Genomic DNA, 26507 nt, shown 5'->3' on the forward strand with positions numbered 1-26507 from the left:
ATGATGAATAGAGATGAAATTCAAATTTTGAGTGAAAAGTGTCAATGTAACAATTTTGATAGATAAAAAATGTGAATACAAAGAATATAGTCAATTACAAGAAATCTTCATTGTAATCAATCTGAAACTATTTTCTTCTATTGTTCCTATTGTCACACCTATTAGTTTTTCCATTTTCTCATATTGATCAGATGAAAAAAGTAGTTGGAATTATAGGCCGTTCAAATATTTAACTCGAGCTACTATAGTAAACAACATACCTTGTGTCTCACCTATTAGTTTTTCCATTTTCTCATATCAATCATATGAAAAGAGTAGTTGGAATCATAGACCATTCAAATATTTAACTCGAGCTACTGTAGTAAAAAACATACCTTGTGTCTCACCTATTAGTTTTTCCATTTTCTCATATCGATCATATGAAAAGAGTAGTTGAAATCATAGACGATTGAAATATTTAACTCGAGCCACTGTAGCCAACAACATACCCTGTGTCTGTTGCTCTCGAATATTAATAGTAGTTTTCTCTAAAGTCAATCATTGTGACTTATGGAGTGTTAAACCCAAAATAATTTTCAATGGTAGTTATTTTCTATTATTGTGTTTGAATGCAAAGTAATTAACAATGCTAAATTATGGAAAATGGGAAAAGTAAGAATGTACCCAATTATAAATAGTTTATAGTTTCAAGAAGCAAACATTTGGGGTAAGAAGACAATTTATTTAGGATGAAAACTCAAGTATTGTATTTATGGTTGAATAATTTTTATGTGCTTACATTGAAAGAGTGTGTGTGTGATTTTGGGGTGAGAAGGAGAGGCAAGGGGAGATAGAGATATAGATGGGGGGGCGGGGATGGAAAGAAGAGAGAGGAAAATACAGGGAGGGAGGAAGAGATATATATATGGAGAGAGAAATGTTAGAGAGAGAGAGAGAAGGGGAAGAGAGAGAAAGGGAGGGGAAAAGGAGGGGAAAGGGAGGGAGAGAGAGAGTGTGTGTGTATGTTTAGGGGTTGAGATAGAGAGATAGTGAAGGAGAGACAATAGATGGAGGAGGTAGAGATGTGCTTACTCTGAAATCAATGCACATTATTAATCTAATTACTTTGAGATTAACGTACATCATACATCTTGTTGCATCAAATCAAAAATCAACATCTACACTAAAATCAATGCATCTAGTGCAAACAATCAAATAGGATTAGAAATCAACATCTATACTGAAATCAATGCATCTAGTGCAAGAAATAAAATAGGATTAGAAATCAATATCTACACTGAAACCAATGCATCTAATGCAAGAAATCAAATATGAGTATAAATCAACATCTACGTTGAAATCAATGCATCTAGTGTAAGGTATTAAATATGATTAGAAATCGGCATCTACACTGGAATCAATGCATCTAGTGTAAGCAATTAAATAGGATTAGAAATAAATATCAACAGTGAAACCAATGCATCTTGTGCAAGCAATCAAATAGGAGTAGAAATCAATATCTACATTGAAACCAATGCGTCTATTGCAAGAAATCAAATATGAGTAGAAATCAATATCTACGTTGAAATCAATGCATCTAATGTAAGGTATTAAATATGATTATAAATTGATATCTACACTAAAATCAATGCATCTAGTGCAAGCAATCAAATAGGATTAGAAATCAATATCTACACTGAAACCAATGCATCCTATGCAAGAATCAAATACGAGTAGAAATCAACATCGACATTGAAATCAATGCATCTAATGTAAGGTATTAAATAGAATTATAAATCGACATCTACATTAAAATCAATGCATATAGTGCAAGTGATCAAATAGGATTAGAAATCAACAACTACATTGAAATCAATACATCTATTTCAGTGAAAATCTAAAAAAATTATGACTTTCTAGATCTAACTTCTTATCTGTATTTGTCTCTGTGAGACTCTTTCTTATTTCCTCTCTCTCTATCTTCCATTTTGTGTCTATCTACCTCCCCCTATCCATCTCTCTCTTCCCCTCCCTCTCTCCTCCGTCTCACTCTATCTTCCCCTCCTTAACTTTATCTATCTTTCTCTTATTTCCTCTCTCCCCCTGCCATCTATATTTATACCTCCCTCCATCTCTCCTTATTTGTCTCTCTATCTAAACCCCCTGATCATATGTCACAATCTCTCTCACTCTCCCCATATCTATCTATCTATCCACCTATCTGTCCCTCTTCCTTTCCCTCTCTATCTCTTCCCCTTCTCTCTCTCTCTCTCTCTCTCTCTCTCTCTCTCTCTCTAACCCCTCCATCTATATCTCTATCTCCCATCTATCCCTCTTCCTCCCTCCCTCTCTTTGCCTCTCTCTTCTACCCCCACTTCTGCCCCCACCCCATATATATCTCTATCCTCCATTGTCTCTCCTTCTCACCCCCAAAACATACACACTCTCTCTCCATATCTATCTATCTATCTATCTTTCTCTCTATCTCTCTCTCACACACACACTCTTCATCTCTCCCTTGCCACTCCCTCTCCACTTTTCTCTCTCTATGTCTTTCTTCTCCTTCTAACTCCATCTCTTTCTCCCCCCGTCTCTCTCCTCTCTCTCAAGTCATCTCTATTTTTCCTTCCTCTCTCTCCCCTTCTCTCCCACCTCCCTCCGTCTCTCCCCCCATCATACACACTCTCTCTCTCCACCCTCCAACTCTGTCATAATCTCCCTCCCTCTCTCCTTCTCTCTCTCCCCCCTCCATATGTATGTCTCTCTGTCTCTCTCTTCCTCTTCTTTCTCTATATTTATCCTCTCCTTTTCTCTCTCTTCCCTCATCTCCTCTATCCCTCATTCCATCTTCATCTCTCCCTTGACAATCCCTCTCTTTCCCCCTCCAAATCCATCTCTCTCCTTCCCTCTCTCCCTCTCCTCTCTCTCTTCATTTCTCTCTCTCACTGTGACTCTCACCTCTATGTCTCGCTCCCATACTCTATTCCCCATTCTGTCTCACTCTCTTTCTTAAATATGATCCCATTGCATTGTATTTAAGAAAGTATCTAAATTAATAAAAATTGTAATTGGTTGTAAAATATTAAACCTATATCTTGGATCAATCAAGTTAAAGAAAATACGATAATAAAAAAATTAAAAGAATCACGCACTATCTTTCCTCTATCATTGTTAATCACTTTTCTTTCTCACTTCGCTTGGATCCTTGGTTAAGATGCATCTATCCTAGTTCATTATAATATTATTTATACTATATAAATTTCACATGTTTATATATAAAAATATTCTCATTTTTTAATTTATTAAAACCTCCATTTAATCTCTATGAAAATATTATTAGTAGTCATGAGGATGGAGTTTATTAAAACCTCCATTTAATCTCTATGAAAATATTATTAATAGTAGTGAGAATGGAGGGTTTAGATATACCTCAAAAGTAATTATAACATTTTTGCTCTTAGATTTTATTAAAAAATGTTATAACATTACATTAAAATAAAATATTTGTAAAATATTTTTATTTTTAAATACGTTATTGTTTTTGGGCATGATAAGACATGGTGTTGACCCATGGTATTGTAACAAAAGAAGTCCTAGATCCATAACATAATAATAAAAAATCTAGATGGCTCATAGTATTAATAAACCATGGTAGTAGCCCATGGTATTATAATTTTCTTCCCTCCTCTCTCTCTATCTTTGTATTGGCCCATGGTATTGTAAAAAACCTACTTAGAAGTTAATAATATCCATGGTAAATATTCATGATTAAAAGTCTTGTCATATTGTAAATATTAAGTTTTTATCCGCTTATTAATTAAATATATAGATGGAACACATCTATATTAATTGTTACAAATATATTGATTACATAAAATATAATATACAATATTCTATGTTACCCAGTATTTATAACCACCCCCACCTAATAAATAGTGGCTAGGGGTGGGGAGAAATACTAATTTAAATGTAATATTATTAAAATTTACCTAATATTTCACGTCACACCCCACCCTGAATGTTACATTCTACTCAATATTTTCCTTCATTCCTACTAATTTTATTGAGCACCTTCCATGATATTCAGTTTACCTTCCTACAATCGAAAACCTAAAATTTACCTGATTATTATTATTATAGTATTACAAAAATCACACAACAGAAAACTTAAATGGAACAAAATATAAATTTATCATGTTATTATTATTACAGAAATTACACAACAGAAAACCTAAACATTTTTTTATTTAATTAATTTTTTAAAGTAACGTTACACATATCTTCAACATATACAATATATATTAGCCGAAAGAAATATTATTATTATTACAAAAATCACACAAGAGAAAACCTAAATATTTTTTTATTTAATTAATTTTTTAAAGTAACGTTACACATATCTTCAACCTATACAATATGTACATATTTTTTAATATTTTTAACTTAACATATATATAGTAACATTACACATATCTTCAACATATACAATATATATTAGCCAACACATATATCTTTTTAATATTTTTTTAATGTAACCTTACGTGACAACATATGTCTCATATTTTTTTAATAATTTTTAATCTAACGTTACTTTCGGTGGCAACATCTACCTCATATTTTTTAAATTTTTTTAATGTAACTAACATCTGCCTCATATTTTTTCAATATTTTTTAATGTAACATTACCTTAGGTGGGAACATCTACCTCATATTTTTTTAATTTTTTTAATGTAACGTTAGTTACGTCACATCTCCCTCATTGGGGTACAGCGCAATTAGCCGACACATATATTTTTTTTAATATTTTTTTTAATGTAAAAGTTAAGTGACAACATCTCCCTCATATTTTACGTGACAACATGTCCTTCATATTTTTTTAGCTGACACGTATGTTTTTTTAAATGTAACGTTACCTGACAACATCTCCCTCATGTACATCGCTTTAGAGAGCAATTAGCCAACACATATTTTTTTTGTAGTGTTACCTTATGTGACAACATCTTCCTCATATTTTTTTAATATTTTATAACATCTCCCTTATATACTGGGTTGTAGAGCGCTTATTGGTTCAATTAACAGACATATATATTTTTGACAATATCTCTTTTATATTTATAATGTAATGTTATGTGACAACATCTTCTTCATATACTGGATTGTAAAGCGCCTATTGACACAATTAACTGACATATATATTTTTATAATATTACGTTACTTTACAATATCTCCCTCATATACTAAATTGTAGAGAACCTATAGTCGCAATTACATTTTCAATTATTTTAAATTACATATTCTAGAGAAGTTCAATAAATAAATTTAATCTCTCAATATAAAATATAGAGTTACCCTTCAAAATTTGATCTCTAGGCAACACAGACCTGGGATTTGATTTTAACTCGTAAATATAAAAAAGTTAAATAAATTTAATCCTCCCATATAAAATATAGAGTTACCCTTCAAATTTTATACCTGTTGGCCTCGGATTTGATTGATCAACAATTACATATAAGGCTCTTGCGCAGGTGGCTCATTCCATGCAACCTGAGAAGGTTGAGATCTTTAAATCTCTGGAGGAGTGGGCAGAGAAAAATATACTGATTCATTTAAAGCCTTTTGAAAATTCTTGGTAGCCACAAGACTTTTTACCTGATCCTTCTTCTGAGGGCTTCATTGACCAACTTATAGAGTTGCGGTCCCTTGAATTACCGGATGACTATCACTGAAGAAGCATTGCCTACTTAACAGACTCAGATAAACTCATGAAACCAGTCTCACTTCATGGGCAACATGGACACGTATGTGGACAGCGGAGGAGAACAGACATGGTGATCTTCTTCATAAATATCTTTACTTGTCTGGTAGAGTGGACATGAGACAGATTGAAAAAACCATACAGTATCTTACGGGGTTTGGAATGGTAGAGGGTCTTAACGTTGAAACCATTTTGTCAAAGTATTTTATTATGTTTACTCTGGGTAGCAACCAGGTGTGGGATTCCTGGGATTCCATAAATATATATTAGATGTGGTTATTTTATGTTGATTATAGATTCTAAAAATATTTCGAGATTTTAGAGAAATGAGTTAGGTTTATGAGATCTGTAATAATATGCTGAAAATAAACTCAAAATGCTAGCAAGTTTATGAAGAATATTTTAATTTTGAATAAAAGTTTTCTGAGATTAACTGTTCAGTATCTAGATACAGAAAATAGTCCCTATCTTGGATTCATATACACTTCCTTCCCAGAAAGAACAACATTCATATCACATATATACACTTCCTTCCCAGAAAGAGCAACATTCATATCACATGGCAACACTGCAGGATTTTGCTAAAAGATATGGGGACCTGAAATTCGCCCAAACATGTGGAACTATTGCTGCAGACGAGAAGCCCCATGAGGCTGCATACACAAAGATTGTTGAGAAGTTGTTTGAGATTGATCCTGACACCACAATGCTAGCTTTCGAAGATTTGATGTGGAAAAATGTTATAACACTTGCACATTCAATGCATGATGGGCATGATAGTAATCTGTTTAACTATTTTTCTTTGTGTTGCTCAGAGATTAGGTGTGTACACAGCAGGGGACTATGCTGACATCTTAGAATTCTTGGTTGAGAGATGGAATGTGAAAAAATAGGTGGTCATTCTGGTAAAGGAAGGCAGGCTCAGGATTATGTTTGCATGTTGGCACCTCGTATCAAAAAGCTAAATGAGCGAGCTCGAGAAAGGGCAAAACAAGGACGAAGGTGTGGTTTTAGTTGGATATTCAACAAACAAGTCGTGCTCTAGAAACTTTCATGTCCTTCATCTTAAGACAACTGTTGTAGTACGTTCTTTATGTGTTTGCATACTTTGTAATAAAATTATGTGTGTGTCTGTAAAATGATATTCTCTGTACAGGAAGCTAGAGACCTTAGTGGATTTGTTGGATTGACAGCGTTACTGAGTTTATTGGATTGGAAAATTCGAGTTGCACTTAATGAGTTTATTGGATTGGAAAAAGTAGGAAGGCTACTTTTTCTTTTACGATGTGTTTTGTGGAGTTAATATAATATAATAATAACTGCGTCTTTTACGATGTTTGAATCATTGTCTTTTGAGCCCTTTTGCTGTCGCTTACATGGGTATGAGGGAGCATAAGAATCCTGCGGATGTGAATCCAGTATCTCACGGATGGAGACTGGAGTAGTTGTCTTTTTGAGTTTTTATTCTCGATAGTTTCTTGTTTATAAAAGTCTTCATCGTGTTTGACATGTTATTCATTTCCAAATTAAATGTTATTTAATTACTTTAGATAAATATTTATAAATTTAGAATATTATACTATTAAGAATACAAATAAAACATAAAATACAACTCCAACAAAATTGAAAAAAAAAATGGTATAAAATACAAGTAATTTAGTAAATTTATAATTGGATAAAAAAACATTTTTTTTAATTAAATTTTAAAATTAAACCTAAAATCTATAATTAAAAAACTTTAATTTTCCTTTTAATCTAAATACAGCCTATACTTTTCCAAAAGCTTTCATTTTCGTCACTCTTAAAATATATTTTTGCATCTAAACCACATGTATCCATACATATGGTGAGCCTTCACTATGAATTTCTCGTAACGCTTTGTCAGATTTGATTAAGAAGTACAAACATCCGTGTAGTGAATCCTGTGAATAAATTTCGTAACGCTTTGTCAGATTTGATTAAGAAGTGCAGACATCCGTGTAGAGTGAATAAATTTCAGGCAGCTATGTACACCATTGTAAAATAAAACAAGATAGGCTGCACGGCAGCTAGTCCCTGCACTAAAGTATTTATGGGATGGAACTAAGTCTTTGCAGATAGAGATGGAGATTGAGTTCCACCCGTAGAAGCAAAGGCAAAGGTAGCAGAAGCAGAGATAGCAGCATAACAACCAACAATTTCAGTAGCAACAGAGAAAGCAGCACAACCGGCAGAGGCAGTTGTTTCATCCGTTGACCCTAGCACTAGAGGAAAAAGTGGGGAAATAAAAAAGGATAACAAGAGTAAGGGCAGTACTAGCAGGAAAGACATATCTACGTGCCCTAGGGCCTATACTATGCTCTATCAACAATTGATTAGCCTAGTTTCACTAGGGATATCAGTAGCAAAGCTAACCAGCCAAAGCCAGCCAAGCCAGAAAGCTACTACTACCTTTCCCAATAAAAATTATCACATAGATATACCTTATTTCCTACAACCATGAAAAATTATCACATAGATATACCTTAATTTCAATAAAGAACTAATCATTGTATTCATAACTCACAATTAATAGCACATACCTGACATCTAGAAATTGTTGAAACTAAAGGCAGTGTTAGTGTCAGTCTTTACAGCCTTCCTCCAGTGATAAAACATGCTCTTACAAAGTGATTTTAATGTGTCAAGATCAAATTTTGTCATTTCAGTGAGTCTTCAAGCAAAATTTGGTCACTAGGCATTGGGTCTAGGGTTTGATTTTACCCTTGTTGAAGTTGTCCAAATGTTGGTCCATGTCACAGTTCAGCTGAGTGTACCATCATTCAGAGAGTTTTCATTATCATGTCAAGTCCCACTTGGTCATTTTACACCTTGTTCATGCTTCAGTTGCGCCTAGGCAAGGTTCATTTCCCTCTCCTAGGGTTTTGAAGCTAATTTCTCTTGGATGGTCAAATCATCATAAAAACTTGTATCCTAATATTCATACGCCTTCCCCTATCCAGAATGTACGTTATCAAACACTTCCCATCACTGAGATCCCCCAAATTCCTCATTTTCGCACAAACCCTAGTTTCTTGCTACAACCTGGGAATCTTCTAGGTTGGGCCTGTGTTGTGCCTTTTTAGACCCCTTCCCCTCACTCAATCTTCGAAATTCCACTTTCCCCTGCTTCCTAACATCCCTCCCTACTTCCCAAAATTTCCGGAAGAATTTAGAAGCTCCCTATCCCCTTCATTTCGCTTCATTTCGAAAAATCCCTTGTTCCACACATCGGGGTAGGTTTCACTCAAATGATGTTTCTAAGAAATCAAAGATGAATTTTGGAAAACTAAGAGAGGTTTTTGTCCAAAACATTCCAAGGAAGAAAAAAATCCTTCACTTTTTACACAGGTGTCATGGTTTTGGATAAATCCCAAAAATATAGTTGCCTCGGGAGAATTGATGCACCTCTGAAGTGATCTTGGGAAAATAAAATTTTCTCCTAGCTCAATTGGCCACATGACTTGCTTGATAAGTAAAATGATACCTAGACACACATAGCTTTCCAATGAGCTATCATGAGCTCAATTTGGAGTTGAGGAAGGCATTCAAAAGTTGACTGTAACAGCACTTTGCCTTTAGGCAGCCTCATTTGGCACATTTTGACCAGTCTTGGGAGATTTGATTTTTGATAGGGAAAATGAACTCAAAATTAAAACATACTGGTTGGGTTGGAAAGTAGACTCAAAGACTTTTCCAAAGAGCTATCCTGCGCCCAATTTTGACACCAGGAAGGCCTCCAAAAGTCACCTGGAAAAGAGAATGACGCATAGAGGGAGTGCGGTGCACTGGGAGAGGTTTTCCAGTGTAAAATTTACACTGGCGCGGTGCACACAGAGAGCGCGACACACAAGGAAAAAAGGGCCTGAAATTGTGCCAAATTGCCTCAAATTTCTTTTGAAGCCCATCAAATTGCAAGGTATGGCCTTATGACACCTCTTGTCCATCAAATTTGTCAATGATATGGTGTTCATGAGATGTTTAAATGTCACCCAAAAGCATAAGGTCGACCATGAAAAAATCACCAAGAAAACGATGGCTGGGGTTGAAAAAATGTGAGGATGCCACCAAGGTTCTACTCCCCTCCCTTTGTCCCCTCACTCCTCATCACTCTCACCCCCATTCCATCATGTCTCCTAAGAAAACCCCCTAAAAACGCCACTAAGACCCTACCCCCGGTTTTCCAAGCAAATTGGTGTCATTTTACAATGCGCGGGGCACTCAGGGCGCGCGGCGCACTGGGAGCCCGGCCATAGTGTTAATATTACACTGGCACGGCGCATACCCGGCGCGCGGCGCACTGGGCAAAGTGCGTGGCGCACAGGCCTATGAGCCTAAAAAACCACCAAATCACCCTAATTTTTATGTATGGCCCTCAAATTTGGAGAAGTGGCCCTAATACCTTCATCATTGACACTTAATTCAAAGAGAAACATGATTTTGGTGACCATAAATCAAATGCAATTTTTTTTTAAAAGCAAACAAACATGACACAAAAAGGATCAAAAAAGCTAGGGTTTTGCTACAGTGACCTTATTGCTAAAGCATGCTCTTACCCTACCCTTATCAAACTAATTCCCCTGTAGCACTTTCCCTAATAATCACCCGAGCTCCACTGTGATCATATTCATTTGTTCCCCCTATTCCTACCTCAAAAATACCCAAACCCTACCTCAATAATATCCAAACCCTATCTCATCAAAACTATACCCAAAATACTCCTAAATCCCTGATAACTTTCTCCTCTTAAATCCCTATTCCCCTTTCATCATTCCCCTCCTAACACTCCCCATTTTATTGTCCCCTTGGTGACAGATTCTCAGGGAAACCACCAGTTTCATTGGATTCAGAGGGCAGCAAAGGAAAACTCAGGGTGCACACAGCAGTAATGGCATCAGGAATTTCATCAGATTATGAGGGGGATACCCACAGTGACACAGCTTGAGGAGAAAGATGCTAAGATCAAAGAGCTTAGGGACAATGTTTCTGAGGCCCATTTCATGGTTTGATTCCTAGAGTAGGATAATAAGCAATTGAAGGTGATTCAGATGAGCATCAAGAGCAAGTGACAAGGACGAATCCAAAGACTAGAGGACTCAAAAGGGAACTTCAGCAACAAAGGGAGCAGATGTCTTCAGTTGACCTAATTGCAGGAGAAATCAATAAAGACCAGGAGTCCAACCTTGAGAGGGTCAACATGCATTTGTAGAGGCTGTTGGACAAAGAAAACAGGGAGAAAGACATGCTGAGGTGAATGACTCATCACTACCAGGCCCACAACATGACTTCCAAAGCAAGAATCAGGAGCCTAAAGGCAAAATTGAGCAAAGCGAGAAAAGAGGCAAAAGAGGCAAAAGGGGAAAAAGAGTAAGATAGACTTAGAATCTTTGCTGAGGCTTCCTTGGCTTAGCATGGCACCCCATAGAGGACCTCCAGCGCAAATTTCAAAAAATTTGGGACAATTTTGTGTTTTTGGAAATTTTTGTGCAAAAAACAGGGTTTTTCTCCCTGTGCGTCGCGCAAGGCGCACGGCGCTAAACTTATAGAACTCAGATCAAGGAATGGCTTGCATATTTGGATTCAACATCAAAAAATACGTCTACTGGTGTCCGGGCAAGAAATTTTGACAAGTTTTGGGTCTCCTAAAGGTCAAAAAACACCCAAAAATGGCCTCTTTGCCACTTTTTGGACACACAGAAAGCACTCGTGGGAGAATGAAGATTTGGAGGGAAAAATGAGCACCAAATTAAGAAATTCTAGTCAGATTAGAAAGTATATAGGCCAAGCTTTCCAACAAGCCCACTTGGGCACATTTTGGACACCTGCAAGTTCCCCAAAACAGGCCCCAAAGTAGCGCGACGCACAGAGAAAAGCGCGCGGCGCACAGAGGAAATTTTGCCCAGTTTGCTCCCGTTTCGCGAAATTTCGGGTCGCGACTTCTCCAAGTGGGCCCGGTCATCCATTCTTTAGTTTTTTGGCACCAAAGGTGGCTTTTGAAGAGTTTTCTCTCCAGGTGGGCATCTATCCAAGTGGCGAAGAATGCAAAGGGTCACCACAGCCAAATGTCATGCTTGAGAGCGTTGCACCTGTAGCTGATGGTTGGCTCTCCATCTCCATTTCGAAATGATTTGAGTAACTGCCCAACCCCTGGGCATTCCATCTCTTCTCTACACTTTCTATATATTGTATGTATTTCATTTGCAAAGGGTTGGCTGGATTGTAACTTCTGAGAGACTGTGGGAAAGAAACTCTGTTTCTGCACTGTGTATTTTTGACAGAGAGTTTAATGAAAGGCAGCGGCTCTATTTCATGAGATTCTTGTGGTCGTGAGTGTAGCAAATGTGTTCTTATGTTCCATATGTATCTTGTTATGTTTCTTAATTCATTTCATGTTTCATTTCAGTGAAATTTTCTAAGTGAGATTAGGTAGAATTCAATTTATATTGCTCTGCCTGTGGGAAAATTTCATATGCAGTGTTATTCTTCTGTTGAAAAGGATTCATGCGACCATGCCCTTTTCACCATCTTCAGCAATCTTTCCATTCCGCATCACCTTAAGTTGAAATTGCTGCACTTCCCGCCTACATTGCCTCATGGAATAATCTGTGCCTTCATTCTCAATTCTCTGTTCTTTACTAAGCGCCAGTCCCATATACATCTCAGAAGTTGAATCACTTCGAAAATCTTTTCCAAAATCCCTTTTCACTTACTAGCCTAAGGAAAATATTGCATTGCAAGTCATCTCAGACCATTTTGCTTATCCATTCACTGAGTGTGACTTGGAGAGAGCCCTCTCCTGCTCTCGTAGGGCTAGCTACGAGACTGAGCGTGGTTTGTGGTTACCCTAATTTTTGCCTTCCTTCAGCCTAAGGCAGATTTAGGTGCTAACATAGTGGCTACCATACTCAGGACGAATTGGTTTACTTGTAGATTGTTTTTCCCCCGTACATTTCTCAAGTTCAGAGCTGATTGTTGATAGTGAACAACAATCGGACATAAGAAGACGACTGAAATCATTGACCTGGCGACTCCATTCACTGAAGAATCCATGCAATCAGTCCTTCATGGTGACTCCACTGCAGAGGGATCAGTAGCTTTGAGATTTCTTAGGATGGATCGGATTGCAAGAAGATACGCTCCCATGAGCTGAGATCACATCCCAGGTTTTCCAAATAAAATGCCCAAGGTAGATTGGTTAAAGAATTTGCCTGTGTTCAGAAATGTGGAAGGTAATGATGCTGCTCTTCATCTAGTGAAATTTCACATTCACGTGCATAAATTAAAGATTGATTTTCCTGAAGACTGTTTGTTGAAATTGTTTATGGCTACTCTGGAAGACGAAGACCGATCTTGGTATGAAAGTTTGCCACCTGCTTCCATTTATTGTCTAAAGGATTTTCATTCAATATTCTTTGAGAAGTATAAAGAATCTTATCCATCATTAAATCTAGTTCATGATTGTTGCAAACATGCTTCTACTTTTATTAAAATCCTTGAAAAATACTATGAGGATGATAATTTTATGGATTATGAGATCATGGAAGCCTTGTACGAGAATCCATTTCGGCAAAATGAAGAGAAACTAGAGGAGTCCCATCAAGATGCTCAGGAAACTTTGCAGTATGATCAAGAAGGTGGTGGTGGATCTTCCTCCTCTTTCGAAAATGATGGCAGTCCTGTAAGCAGCTTCATAGATCAGCAGGTTGAAGATTTCCATATGGCTGGAAATGAGGAAAGAAGAAGTTTTATTTCAGGTCTGGTGGAAATAAAGGATGATATGCAAGAAAACAATGTTCCAATCTCAGATAATGGGGATGATAAATTAGATCAAGAGACAGATTGTGATGAGGAAAGAGAGAGTTGCATGGTTGAGGTTGCCTCAAATGGAGAAAACATAGTTACAGACCTAACTATCCTTATCTCACCAGAACTAGATCTTCATGAGGAGGTAGCTCATTCCCTCTATCAACAGCAAGATGAGATCTTTGTTCAAGTAAGTGAAAAAGTTTCCTTGGATGAATTTATGGTAGATGATATAAATGATTGTGTTGGGTTTCAAGAATCACTTGAAGTTTCTTTTCTCATGATTGATGGATGCAAAGACAATCTGCCTATCTTGTCATATGAAGATGACCTACAATACATTCAGGCTACCGAAGAGCAGAACATTCAGAATTGTCTTTCAGACTCTTCCTCATATTCTTCATGTTTTGAAGTGTTCTTTGAAGAGGAAATCCGCTCATCTGCTTGCTCAGAATTTTTTGAGGACCAGGAACATACCTTTTCTGAAGTACATTATGAAGGAAGATCAGTATCAAAAGAAAAAGACACCTTGCTCTTTTAGCAGGAGGTAAATCTTCATGTTTTTCATGATCCAATGGAAAATCTGTTATAGTCAGCCATGAAGGTGATTATTGCAGTATTCAGTGATGAAGGAGATCAGGGTCAATTAGTTTTTTGGATGCCCAATTACAAGTATCTATGGTTGACCAGAAGATCTGATCAGGAGAATCAATCAAGGAGGCATCTACTTGATTGGTTACATTGGAAGACACATTACACATGATTTTACATATTGCATTAGTACGCAGGTGGCTGTCATCTTGATTTGAAACCCTCGAATCTTGATGGACTGCTGCCATTGAACAAGCTTTGTAAATACTTGTTTTAGTTAAGTCAGTCATGAGTCATTTCCTTTTGCATAGAGTCAAGTTTTTCAGTCATTTCAGTTCGCATTGAGTCAATTTGAGTCAAGTTTCAGTCAATAAATTGAGTCATGTTGGTTTGTCAGAATAATGGACTCCATAGCCCAATGGACGAAGGCACTGTTTGCTCACCCAAAGATCTGCAGTTCTTGGCACCTCCAAGGAGCTGCCATCCCTATTGGAGCCAATGTTAGTGTCAGTCTTTATAGCCTTCCTCCAGTGATCAAACATGCTCTTACAAAGTGATTTTAATGTGTCAAGGTCAAATTTTTTCATTTCAGTGAGTCTTCAAGCAAAATTTGGTCACTAGGCATTGGGTCTAGGGTTTGATTTTACCCTTGTCAAAGTTGTCCAAATTTCAGTCCATGTCACAGTTCAGCTGAGTGTACCATCATTCAGAGAGTTTTCATTATCATTTCAAGTCCCACTGGGTCATTTTACACCTTGTTCATGCTTCAGTTGCGCCTAGGCAAGGTTCATTTCCCTCTCCTAGGGTTTTGAAGCTAATTTCTCTTGGATGGTCAAATCATCATAAAAACTTGTATCCTGATGTTCATACACCTTCCCCTATCCAGAATGTACCTAATCAAACACTTCCCATCACTGAGATCCCCCAAATTCCTCATTTTCGCACAAACCCTAGTTTCTTGCTACAACCTGGCAATCTTCTAGGTTGGGCCTGTGTTGTGCCTTTTTGGACTCCTTCCCGTCACTCAATCTTCGAAATTCCACTTTCCCCTGCTTCCTAACATCCCTCCCTACTTCCCAAAATTTCGGGGAGAATTTAGAAGCTCCCTATCCCCTTCATTTCGCTTCATTTCGACAAATCCCTTGTTCCACACATCGGGGTAGGTTTCACTCAAATGATGTATCTGAGAAATCAAAGATGAATTTGAGACAAATGAGAGAGGTTTTTGTCCAAAACATTCCAAGCAAGAAAAACCTCCTTCACTTTTTACACAGGTGTCATGGTTTTGGAAAAATATCATAAATATAGTTGCCTCGAGAGAATTGATGCACCTCTGAAGTGATCTTGGGAAAGTAAAATTTTCTCCTAGCACAGTTGGCCAAATGACTTGCTTGATGAGTCAAATGATAACTAGACACACAGATATTTCCAATGAGCTATCATGAGCTCAATTTGGAGTTGAGGAAGGCATTCAAAAGTTGACTGTAACAACACTCTACCTTTATGCAGTCTCATTTGGCACATTTTGACCAGTCTTGGGAGATTTCATTTTTTATAGAGCAAATGAACTCCAAATTGACAACTTCGGGTTGGGTTGGAAATTAGACTCAAATACCTTTCCAACGAGCTATCCTACACCCAATTTGGACACCGGGAAGGCCTCCAAATGTCACCTGGAAAAGAGCATGACGCACAGAGGGGGCACAACGCACTGGGAGAGGTTTTCCAGTGTAAAATTTACACTGGCGCGGCGCACACAGAGAGCGGGGCGCATAGGGAAAAAGGGGCCTGAAATTGTGCCAAATTGCCTCAAATTTCTTGTGAAGCCCATCAAATTGCAAGGTATGGCCTTATGACACCTCTTGTCCATCAAATTTGTCAATGATATGGTGTTTATGAGATGTTTAAATGTCACCCAAAAGCATAAGGTCGACCATGAAAAAGTCACCAAGAAAACGATGGCTGGGGTTGCAAAAATGTGAGGATGCCACCAAGGTTCTACTTCCCTCCCTTTGTCCCCTCACTCCTCATCACTCTCACCCCCATTCCATTATGTCTCCTAAGAAAACCCCCTAAAAACGCCACTAAGACCCTACCCCTAGTTTTCCAAGCAAATTGGTGTCATTTTACAGTGCGTGGCGCACACAAAAGGTGGCACGGCGCACTCAGGGTGCGTAGCGCACTGGGAGCTCGGCCATAGTGTTAATATTACACTGGCGCGGCACATACCCGACGCGCGGCGCACTGGGCAAAGCGCGCGGCGCACAGGCCTATGAGCCTAAAAAACCACCAAATCGCCCTAATTTTTATGTATGGACCTCAAATTTGGAGACGTGGCCCTAATACCTTCATCATTGACATTTAATTCAAAGAGAAACATGATTTTGGTGACCATAAATCAAATGCAAATTTTTTTTAAAAAGCAAACAAACATGACACAAAAAGGGTCAAAAAAGCTAGGGTTTTGCTACAGTGACCTTATTGCTAAAGCATGCTCTTACCCTACCCTTATCAAACTAATTCCCCTGTAGCACTTTCCCTAATAATCACCCTAGCTCCACTGTGATCATATTCATTTGTTCCCCCTATTCCTACCTCAAGAATACCCAAACCCTACCTCAATAATATCCAAACCCTATCCCATCAAAACTATACCCAAAATACTCCTAAATCCCTGATAACTTTCTCCTCTTAAATCCCTATTCCCCTTTCATCATTCCTCTCCTAACACTCCCCATTTTATTGTCCCCTTGGTGACAGATTCTCAGGGCAACCACCAGTTTCATTGGATTCAGAGGGCAGCAAAGGAAAACTCAGGGTACACACAGCAGTAATGGCATCAGGAATTTCATCAGATTATGAGGGGGACACTCACAGTGACACAGCTTGAGGAGAAAGATGCTAAGATCAAAGAGCTTAGGGACAATGTTTCTAAGGCCCATTTCATGGTTTGATTCCTAGAGTAGGATAATAAACAATTGAAGGTGATTCAGATGAGCATCAAGAGAAAGTGACAAGGAAGAATCCAAAGACTAGAGGACTCAAAAGGGAACTTCAGCAACAAAGGGAGCAGATGTCTTCAGTTGACCTAATTGCAAGAGAAATCAATAAAGACTAGGAGTCCAACCTTGAGAGGGTCAAAATGCATTTGGAGAGGCTATTGGACAAAGAAAACAGGGAGAAAGACATGCTGAGGCGCATGACTCATCACTACCAGGCCCGCAACATGAGTTCCAAAGCAAGAATCAGGAGCCTAAAGGCAAAATTGAGCAAAGCGAGAAAAGAGGCAAAAGGGGCAAAAGAGTAAGATAGACTTAGAATCTTGGCTGAGGCTTCCTTGGCTCAGCATGGCACCCCATAGAGGACCTCCAGCCCAAGTTTCAAAAAATTTGGGACAATTTTTTGTTTTTGGAAATTTTTGTGCAAAAAACAGGGTTTTTCTCCCTGTGCGTCGGTCAAGGCACGCGGTGCTAAAATTCTAGAACTCATATCAAGGAACGACTTGCATATTTGGATTCAGCATCAAAAAATACGTCTACTGGTGTCAAGGCAAGAAATTTTGACAAGTTTTGGGTCTCCTAAAGGTCAAAAAACACCCAAAAATGTCCTCTCTGCCACTTTTTTGATACACAGAAAGCAATCTTGGGAGAATGAAGATTTGGAGGGGCAAATGAGCACCAAATTCAGAAATTCTAGTGGGGTTAGAAAGTAGACAGGCAAAGCTTTCGAAAAATTCCACTTGGGCACATTTTGGACACCTGCAAGTGCTCCAAAACAGGCCCCAATGTAGAATGACGCACAGAGAAAAGCTCGCGGCGCACAGAGGAAATTTTGCCCAATTTGCTCCTGTTTCGTGAAATTTCGGGTCGCGACTTCTCCAAGTGGGCCCAGTCATCCATTCTTCGGTTTTTTTGCACAAAAGGTAGCTTTTGAAGAGTTTTCTCTCCAGGTGGGCATCTATCCAAGTGGCGAAGAATGCAAAGGGTCACCACAGTCGAATGTCATGCTTGAGAGCACTGCACCTGTAGCTGATGGTTGGCTCTCCATCTCCATTTCGAAATGATTTGAGTAACTGCCCAACCCCTGGGCGTTCCATCTCTTCTCTACACTTTCTATATATTGTATGTATTTCATTTGCAAAGGGTTGGCTCGCTTGTAACTTCTGAGAGATTGTGGGAAAGAAACTCTGTTTCTGCACTGTGTATTTTTGACAGAGAGTTTAATGAAAGGCAGCGGCTCTGTTTCATGAGATTCTTATGGTTGTGAGTGTAGAAGATGTGTTCTTATGTTCCATATGTATCTTGTTATGTTTCTTAATTCATTTCATGTTTCATTTCAGTGAAATTTTCTAAGTGAGATTAGGTAGAATTCAATTTATATTGCTTTGCCTGTGGGAAAATTTCATATGCAGTGTTATTCTTCTGTTGAAAAGGATTCATGCGACCATGCCCTTTTCACCATCTTCAGCAATATTTCCATTCCGCGTCACCTTAAGTTGAAATTGCTGCGCTTCCCGCCTACCTTGCCTCACGGAATAATCGGTGCCTTCATTCTCAATTCTCTGTTCTTTGCTAAGCGTGAGTCCCATATACACTTCAGAAGTTCAGTCACTTTGAAAATCTTTTCCAAAATCCCTTTTCACTTACTAGCCTAAGGCAAATATTGCATTGCAAGTCATCTCAGACCATTTTTCTTATCCATTCGCTGAGTGTGACTCGGAGAGAGCCCTCTCCTGCTCTCGTAGGGCTAGCTACAAGACTTAGTGTGGTTTGTGGTTACCCTAATTTTTGCATTCCTTCAGCCTAAGGCAGATTTAGGTGCTAATAGGTGGGACCTTGATTTTCCACCCAACCATAGAGTAGCTGCAACCTCTATTTTCTACGATAGTCACTCTCGATCCAGATCAATGATATAAGGGGATTCTTCATGAAAAATCAGTTGGAAGTCATGATCAACACTAGGAGTATGGGATTTTTTGTTACAGGTGGTTTATCAACCAAAAAATCCAATTTTGTCCTTCATCCAATTTCTTGCATTCCCATTAGAGAGCCTTTTCTTTTGTTGTTCAAATGCCATTTTATCATTTTTTGTGTGTGTCTCTTCATGTTCCTCATGGAATATTCTTCAAGATATTTCTTGATAGCTGCACATTTGATTAAGAAATGGTGCCAACTAACACCACTTAGGTTCTTCTTTCGTTTCCCCTATAGATCATAGATTTGTCGTACCACTTATTAGGCCATTCAAATAAATTTATAATAATTTATAGTCAAAATATAATTTCATATAGTTAGATGGATTATACCATGGGTGTTACAAACACCACCCCATTAACGGGAACACTGTCCTAAGTGTTCATAGAAGAAAAATACTAAAACAAAATTGAGCTTTATAAACAGATCTTACATCCATTTATTCAACAAAAAATGATGGGTACAACACCCTTATTTTGTTAGCCATCTCCCAGGTGTCTTCATTAGGTCGAAAGTTTTTCCACTGCAATTTGAACTTCTCTATTACTCGATTCTGGAGTGCAATTTGCCTCCAATTTCTAGCCATACCATTCACTCTTCTTAGTCCTCCTTCAGGAAACAATTTCATCTCATTAATTTTTGAGACACACCCATGCACTCCTAATCCAAATCAGTATGTACATAATTCTAAAAAACCAATTCATATTTTGATTTATGGCATCCCCTTCTTTGTTACATAAGTCCCTTATGTGATTTGTTTCTTCTTCTATGTATTCACTCACCTTCCAAGTTCATGCTTCCCCTTATCTTCTTCCTCTATCCACCGAGTAATACATCCATTGGTAAGGCTTCCTCATATAGGAAGAATTCTATCAACCAAGGTATCCCTTTGATCAGAATCTGGATTAGGGGCAAAAATTTTCTCAACCATCAAAGTGCTCAGAATCGCTCAAAAACTAAACGACCGCATCTGTCTCAGCGATATGATCCCAACACAAGTCGTTTCACTCAAAACAGAGCTCGTATGAGAAATATTGAGACTTATGTCCACTTTGCCAAACAAAACAAAAAAATTGCAAAGAAAAAAATCAGTCACTGCCCAGTTAGTAATCTGTACTGCTGACGTGGCAGGTGACTGTGCAAGTCAAAGTTTGGTCAATAGTGAATGAGGTCACGCCAAGTGTCGCTTTATGAATGGTCGACAGTTTGATGTGTTGGTTGTTTTTTATTAGCCATCGAAGGACCAATGAGAAGGTGACATGTGGCAAGCCTGGAGGCCACCACATGTCTCTCCCCAAGGGCCTAGTACGTTGGCACAATGTAAAAGGTTATTTGGAAGGCCAACGGAGTCGAACACGCGACCTTGCCCACACAAACACCAAGCTTTACCACTATGCTGCAACAATGTTTCTTATGAAACTACAGGCGTGCTTGCTATTTAAAGAGTAACACATGGCAGATTGGGGGAGGAGATGGCCAACCCCGTGGGCCAGCCCCCTCTGCATACGACTGACACCACAAAACCTGGAGCCAACGCTAACGCTAACTGTGCTAATTAATGTGATAAGTGGGGATTAGTGCTAATCCAAATAGGCTAATCCCTTAATTAATTTTGGATTAAGTTGGCGGCAGTTTTAGCAGGCCCGATAAATTTGACGTTGTTCCAATTTTGGCAATGCTAATTGGAGTTTCTCTAGATTTGGTGGAGTTTTCCTAGGGAAAACTGAAGAGACCATAACTTATGCAATTTTTGACCAATTTTGGCTAAAAAAGAGTCATTCCTAGATGATTTGGATGCTTTGAACACAATAAAATAGGTTTCAAAGGTAGAAAGGCACTTCTTTATGTCATCTTTCTACCTTGAAGTTTAAGCAAGCCTAGGGCCACCAAGAGAGGAGGTCAAGACTAGATCAACTGAAGTCCAACTACAAAGCTTGGATAGTCATTTATGGAGTTTTTGGGTCTTCTGAATCCAATGGAGTAGGTTGCAAAGCCATTGGAGCACTGTAGGTGCATGTAATTAGAGAATTGGCCATTAATTGAAAAAGGGCCTAGCCATTGAAGTAGGTCCAAGGAGATGTAGCGCAGGAGGAGTGAAATCCTTTATCAACTTTGTGTTATGAGTTGTTACGTTTTACTTCTCCATATTTTACTTGTTGTATATGTGTTTTAAACAACTAATTAACCTCATAAACTACTCATAAAAGACACTCAACACTTGACACATAATTCCTCACATTTTGGTTAATTTGAGACGATCCTAAAAATATTTTTTTTAATATTAATAAGGGAGCTTGCATAGCATTAACAAGTTTTCACAACATTTAGATCAAGTTGGTATCAGAGCCAGGTTAGCTGATTTTAACCCTGAGATGGTTTTCCAAGGTTAGCTAGAAAATTAGCTATTAGTTTTGTATTTGTGCAAGGAGAATTTAACTGTGTGCAAGTTTATGTGTGTAAGCTGAAGAAGGGAGATGCTCTAAGATTCTTCTTTGTTGAGAAACTTTTTGAAGCTTTGTGAAGATTTTTGATGCATTACAAGTGTGATGGGGGCTTCAAAAAGTGATGTTTCTAATCCATCTTCCTTAGCAAGACTCTTCAATTTAGAGATGTTGCAAGATCTTATCATCATGAGAGATATGGTGCAAGAGATGAATCCAGATAGGAAGGAGAACAATATACTTCAAGAGGAGTTGATGGCCATGAAGGAGGGGAAGCAAGAGATTCTTGAAAAGATACATGAGATGGAGATTCAACTCCATGATGCCAAGGAAACCCTAGCCAAGTATGTGCATGAAAATGAGGTATGCAATTCAAGTTTATCTTCAATTTCCTCTCAAAATGAATGTTTTGGTTCTTTTGAAAGATACACTAGAGGAATAGGGTCCAACTTATTGATGAAGATGGGTTATGAAGGTAAAGGGTTAGGAAAACATGCACAAGGCATAGTTGATCTAGGTGGATATTGGTGGCCACTCACCAATTCCACTTGGACCCCCACCATTGTTTCTTTCAACTTTTCAGTTTCTTTAATTGTAGCACAATTTACTATTTTTAGCAGTTTTTCGGGTCATGAACTTCTGGAGCCTTTTTGAGGCCCTAAACAACCTTTTTTGCGAAACCTAGGAGCAACATGGGTCCATGTACCATTGTTACTCTTCCTAAAGTTGTATTCCTCAGATAGATCTTTCTAATGAGGTACAGTGCACGTCAAACGGAGATCATATGCCAAAGTTACGACCCTGGGAAGTTGATGTACCAATTTACCCAAAACGAGGCCCATAGTTTGGCACTTCATCTCCTAGGGTTAGGTTTTTGGATGTTTAGGGTTTCCATTGTTTCTCAACAATAAATAGGCCTTCGAGCCTCATTGTAAGACAGTTCAGAGGCATGTAGCCACCACATCTCTTCTTAGAGATAAGCTACCATCTCCCTAGCTAGTTTGCTTCCATTTCTGTTTGTAAGCATCTTTAAGTATTTTATAGTAATGAAATGAAGTATTATTTCTGCTGTATCTCTGTATGTATGGTTATATCTATAATTTGTTGCATTCCTGTTTAACTTTGGATTAGTAGTATCAAAGCAGTCTGCTCTTTCTCTGTCTTTCTTTGCATGTCCCCAATGAGGTAGGGATATAAGGAGTTAAGGCTTGAACTAGTCGAACCTTTGCAAGACCAACCTTGAAAATCCCGATGGACTCCCATGGTGGATGAAAATAAAGACGAGGGGGTAGGAGATCCTATCAAAATCTTGCTCGAAGAGGCCCTCAAGTGACAAGGGAATGCAATGATGGACAACTTTGCCCAGATCCTTCAGTGGCTACCCAGGAGCAACACATCTACTTCCAAAAACTACTCTGGAAGCCCCACACCCTTTAAGGTACAAGTTAACTTTGATATTCCCATATTTTAGGGTCAAATAGATGCAAACGTCGTAGATAAATGGTTAAATCTGCTAGAAGGGTATTTTTCTATTCTTGATTTTTCCGTCCGGGAAAAGATTACTTTCACTCTTCTCAAAGCCGCCCCCCACATCAAGGACTGGTGGGAAACCTACTGTGAGAAGAAGGATGAAAGTATGGCCTCACTGTTTTCAGCTGCACCCACTTGGAATTCATTCTGGGTTGTCATCAAGGAGCAGTGCTACCCTGTCGGAAGCTATGAGGATCATTACATAAAGTGGACCACACTGCGGCAGGGAAGAGACCAAGACGTGCCTGAGTTTACTAATATTTTCCATACCCTTCGCACAAAGTTGGGTATCAAGGATTCAGAGCAAAATTTGGTACTCAAATTTCGTGGCTTCCTACATAAGTACATCCAGGAAGAAATAGAATTCCTAAACATCTCCTCACTCGGCACGACATACCGATATGCCGTCAAGATCGAGAAAAAGTTTAAACAGAAGAAGGGAGACTTTGGATCTGCTAATCCGAAGCAAGGGAAAGGTGCCCCCAAACTGCAGAACAAAGGATAAAGCCAAGGTGTGGCGGCCCAAGACAACTCGCCAAAGCTGCAAGAAAAGAACAACGCCACGAGGACAAAAAAGGACATGAGAAAGTGGTGTGAGTTCCATAAGAGCTCCACTCACAACACAAGTTAGTGTTGGGCCAAGCAGTCACCGACGGCTGAGCTAAAGGTTTCAGAATCAGATGCATGTTCTGACTCTGAGTCAGAACCCAACAAGGGAAATTACAATGGGAAGTAGATTATCGATGCGGAGCCCAACACCACCATTACCACCATGAAGATCTAGAAGGAGGAACCTGAAGATCCAGAGGAGGAGGGGCACCTCTTCCACTCCCAGATGTGGGTAAAGGGGTCCCCGCTATAGTTCATTGTCGACAACGGGAGCCAAAAGAACCTCATTTCGGCAGAGGTCGTGAAGCGGTTGGGCTTACCAACCACAACACATCCACAACAGTACACCATCGAGTGGCTTCACCAAGGATGGGATCTTCGCATGAGCCAGCAATGTCGCCTTCCATACAACATCAAGCCCTTCATGGATGAGGTATTTTGTGATGTTGCTCCCCTTGATGTTTGTGATGTATTATTAGGCCAACCATACTTGTGGAAGCGACATGTTGTGTATGAATTAAGGCCTTGTGTTGTTATTGTTACTTTGGGAAATAAGTTGTACAGGATACCGGAGGTAGCACCGCCTATTGCCATCTCTTTGGTTACTACAAAACAATGAGGTAAGCTCATTTTCAAAACCGAGAAATTTGTTTTCCTGATGATACGCCCTCAAGGAAATAAGAATACAATCGCCACGACCTCCAGACAGGGCCCATTTGCACGACAACTACAGATGGACAAGGTCGTGGAGGAGTACAAGGACATCTTCACCTCCCCCGTAGGGGTTCCTCTGCACTATCAGGTCATGCACTCCATGGATCTGACCCCAAGTGCACCGCTGCCCAATGGACCAATCTATCGATGCTCTGTTCTGGAGAACAATGAAATCAAGAGGTAGATTTAGGAGCTGTTGCAGAATGGTCACATTTATCCGAGTTCATCGCCCTGTGGGAGCCCGATCATGTTGGTACAGAAGAAGGATGGGACTTGGAGACTCTGTATTGACTATTGGGCACTGAACAAGATCACTGTCCGTCATAGGTACCTGATCCCACGAATTGATGATCTCTTGGACCAACTGAAGGGGGGGAAATATTTTATCAAGATTAATTTGAATTCAGGATATCACCAGGTACCAATCGAACCCTTTGATGTGTGGAAGACTGCCTTCAAAGCCAAGGAGGGCCTTTTTGAATGGTTGTTTATGCCATTCGAATTGACGAATGCTCCTACAACATTCATGAGGCTAATGGATGACATCTTACAACCATTCATCAACTCATTTGTAGTGGTATACTTGGATGACATCCTGATCTTCAGCCAGAGTTGGGAAGAGCACCTCCACCACATCCAACAGGTTCTCCAAACACTGTAGCAACACAAGTTATGTGCCAATTTGGAGAAATGAACTTTTGCATGACCCAGGTTCAGTATCTGGGATACATTATTGATGAACGCGGGGTGCATGTGGATCCAACCAATATCCAAGTCATTTAGGATTGGCCATCTCCAACCACTCTGATAGAGCTCCGCATCTTTCTGGGTCTTGCCAACTTCTACTGCAGGTTCGTGTTGGGATTTTCTCATATCACTTGGCCCTTGAGTCAAGTCACCAAGGGAGGAGCGAAAGAAAAAATATTTTGGTCTGAATCTCAACAGAAGGCATTCACAGAGTTGAAAGATCACCTCTGCTCAGCACCAGTGCTCACATTACCGGACTTGCAACAACCATTTGAGGTCAAGACAAATGCCTTTGACTATGCTATTGGGGCAGTCCTTACTTAATATGGGCATCAAGTGGCATATCACAATGAGACACTTTCAGACATAGTCTGAAAGTATCCCACTTATGACAAAGAGATGTATTCCATTGTGCAGGCCTACTGACAATGGAAGCATTACATTTGGGGGAAGGAAACGGTCATCCACACAAACCACCGAACCCTGCAGTTCATATAGACCCAAGGGAAATTGTACAATGATTACCATGAGAAGTGGTGCACATACTGACAACTATTCCATTTGAATATCAAGTATAAGAAGGTAAACATAAATAATGTTGCAGATTGCCTCAGTCAACCACCGATCGTGGCGTTAACCACCATGCTCAACTCTTATGGGCATGAAACTTATGATTGGCCACTTCTCTACAAAAGTGACCTAGAATTTGGCCACACATACTAGACACTCTTGGAGGGTCAACATGTTCTAGATTTTCACATCCAGGATGCCCTGTTATGCCACCCAGGTCACCTTTGTGTTCCTTCAAGCGAGCGTGCCAAGATGATTTGGGAAGCACACTACAGTCGGGCTGCTAGGCATTTCGAGGTCGAGAAAATGATGGAAGTATTGCATAAGTACTTCTATTGGCTGAATCTTCGACAGGATGTCGGGAAGTATAACAGATCATGTAATGCTTGTGCCATTTCCAAACCGACCATCAAGAAGCAAGGCCTCTATACCCCACTACCTACCCCTAGTCGAACTTGGGAATCCATCTCCATGGATTACATGTTGGGCCTTCCTTCTACTAAGCATGGAAACAACTGTGTTTTTGTGGTCGTCGACAGGTTCTCGAAAATGGCCATTATGGCAGCCTGCGAGAAGAATATCACAGCAGAAGCCACTGCTAAACTCTTCTTTGAACGAGTGTGGGTACACTTTGGGATCCCACAATCTATCATCTCATATCAGGAAAATAGGTTCCTTAGTACATTTTGGTCTAGTTGTTGGTCGATGCTGGACAGCAAACTCACTAAGTCCACAACCTTCCATCCCCAAACTGATGGCGAGCCAGAGGTTGTCAAC

At 39.2% G+C, this 26507-nt stretch overlaps 1 pseudogene; it reads left to right on the plus strand.

Moving 5' to 3' along the window:
• Window positions 1-6872: 6872 nt before the first annotated feature.
• The window catches only part of LOC149203230 (stearoyl-[acyl-carrier-protein] 9-desaturase, chloroplastic-like), a 49575-nt pseudogene continuing 29940 nt past the window's right edge, over window positions 6873-26507 (plus strand).

Source organism: Pinus tabuliformis, chromosome 2_1 (genome assembly GCF_031772625.1).
Source record: "Pinus tabuliformis cultivar Carrire ecotype Pingquan chromosome 2_1, CPIR1, whole genome shotgun sequence".
NCBI lineage: Eukaryota > Viridiplantae > Streptophyta > Pinopsida > Pinales > Pinaceae > Pinus > Pinus tabuliformis.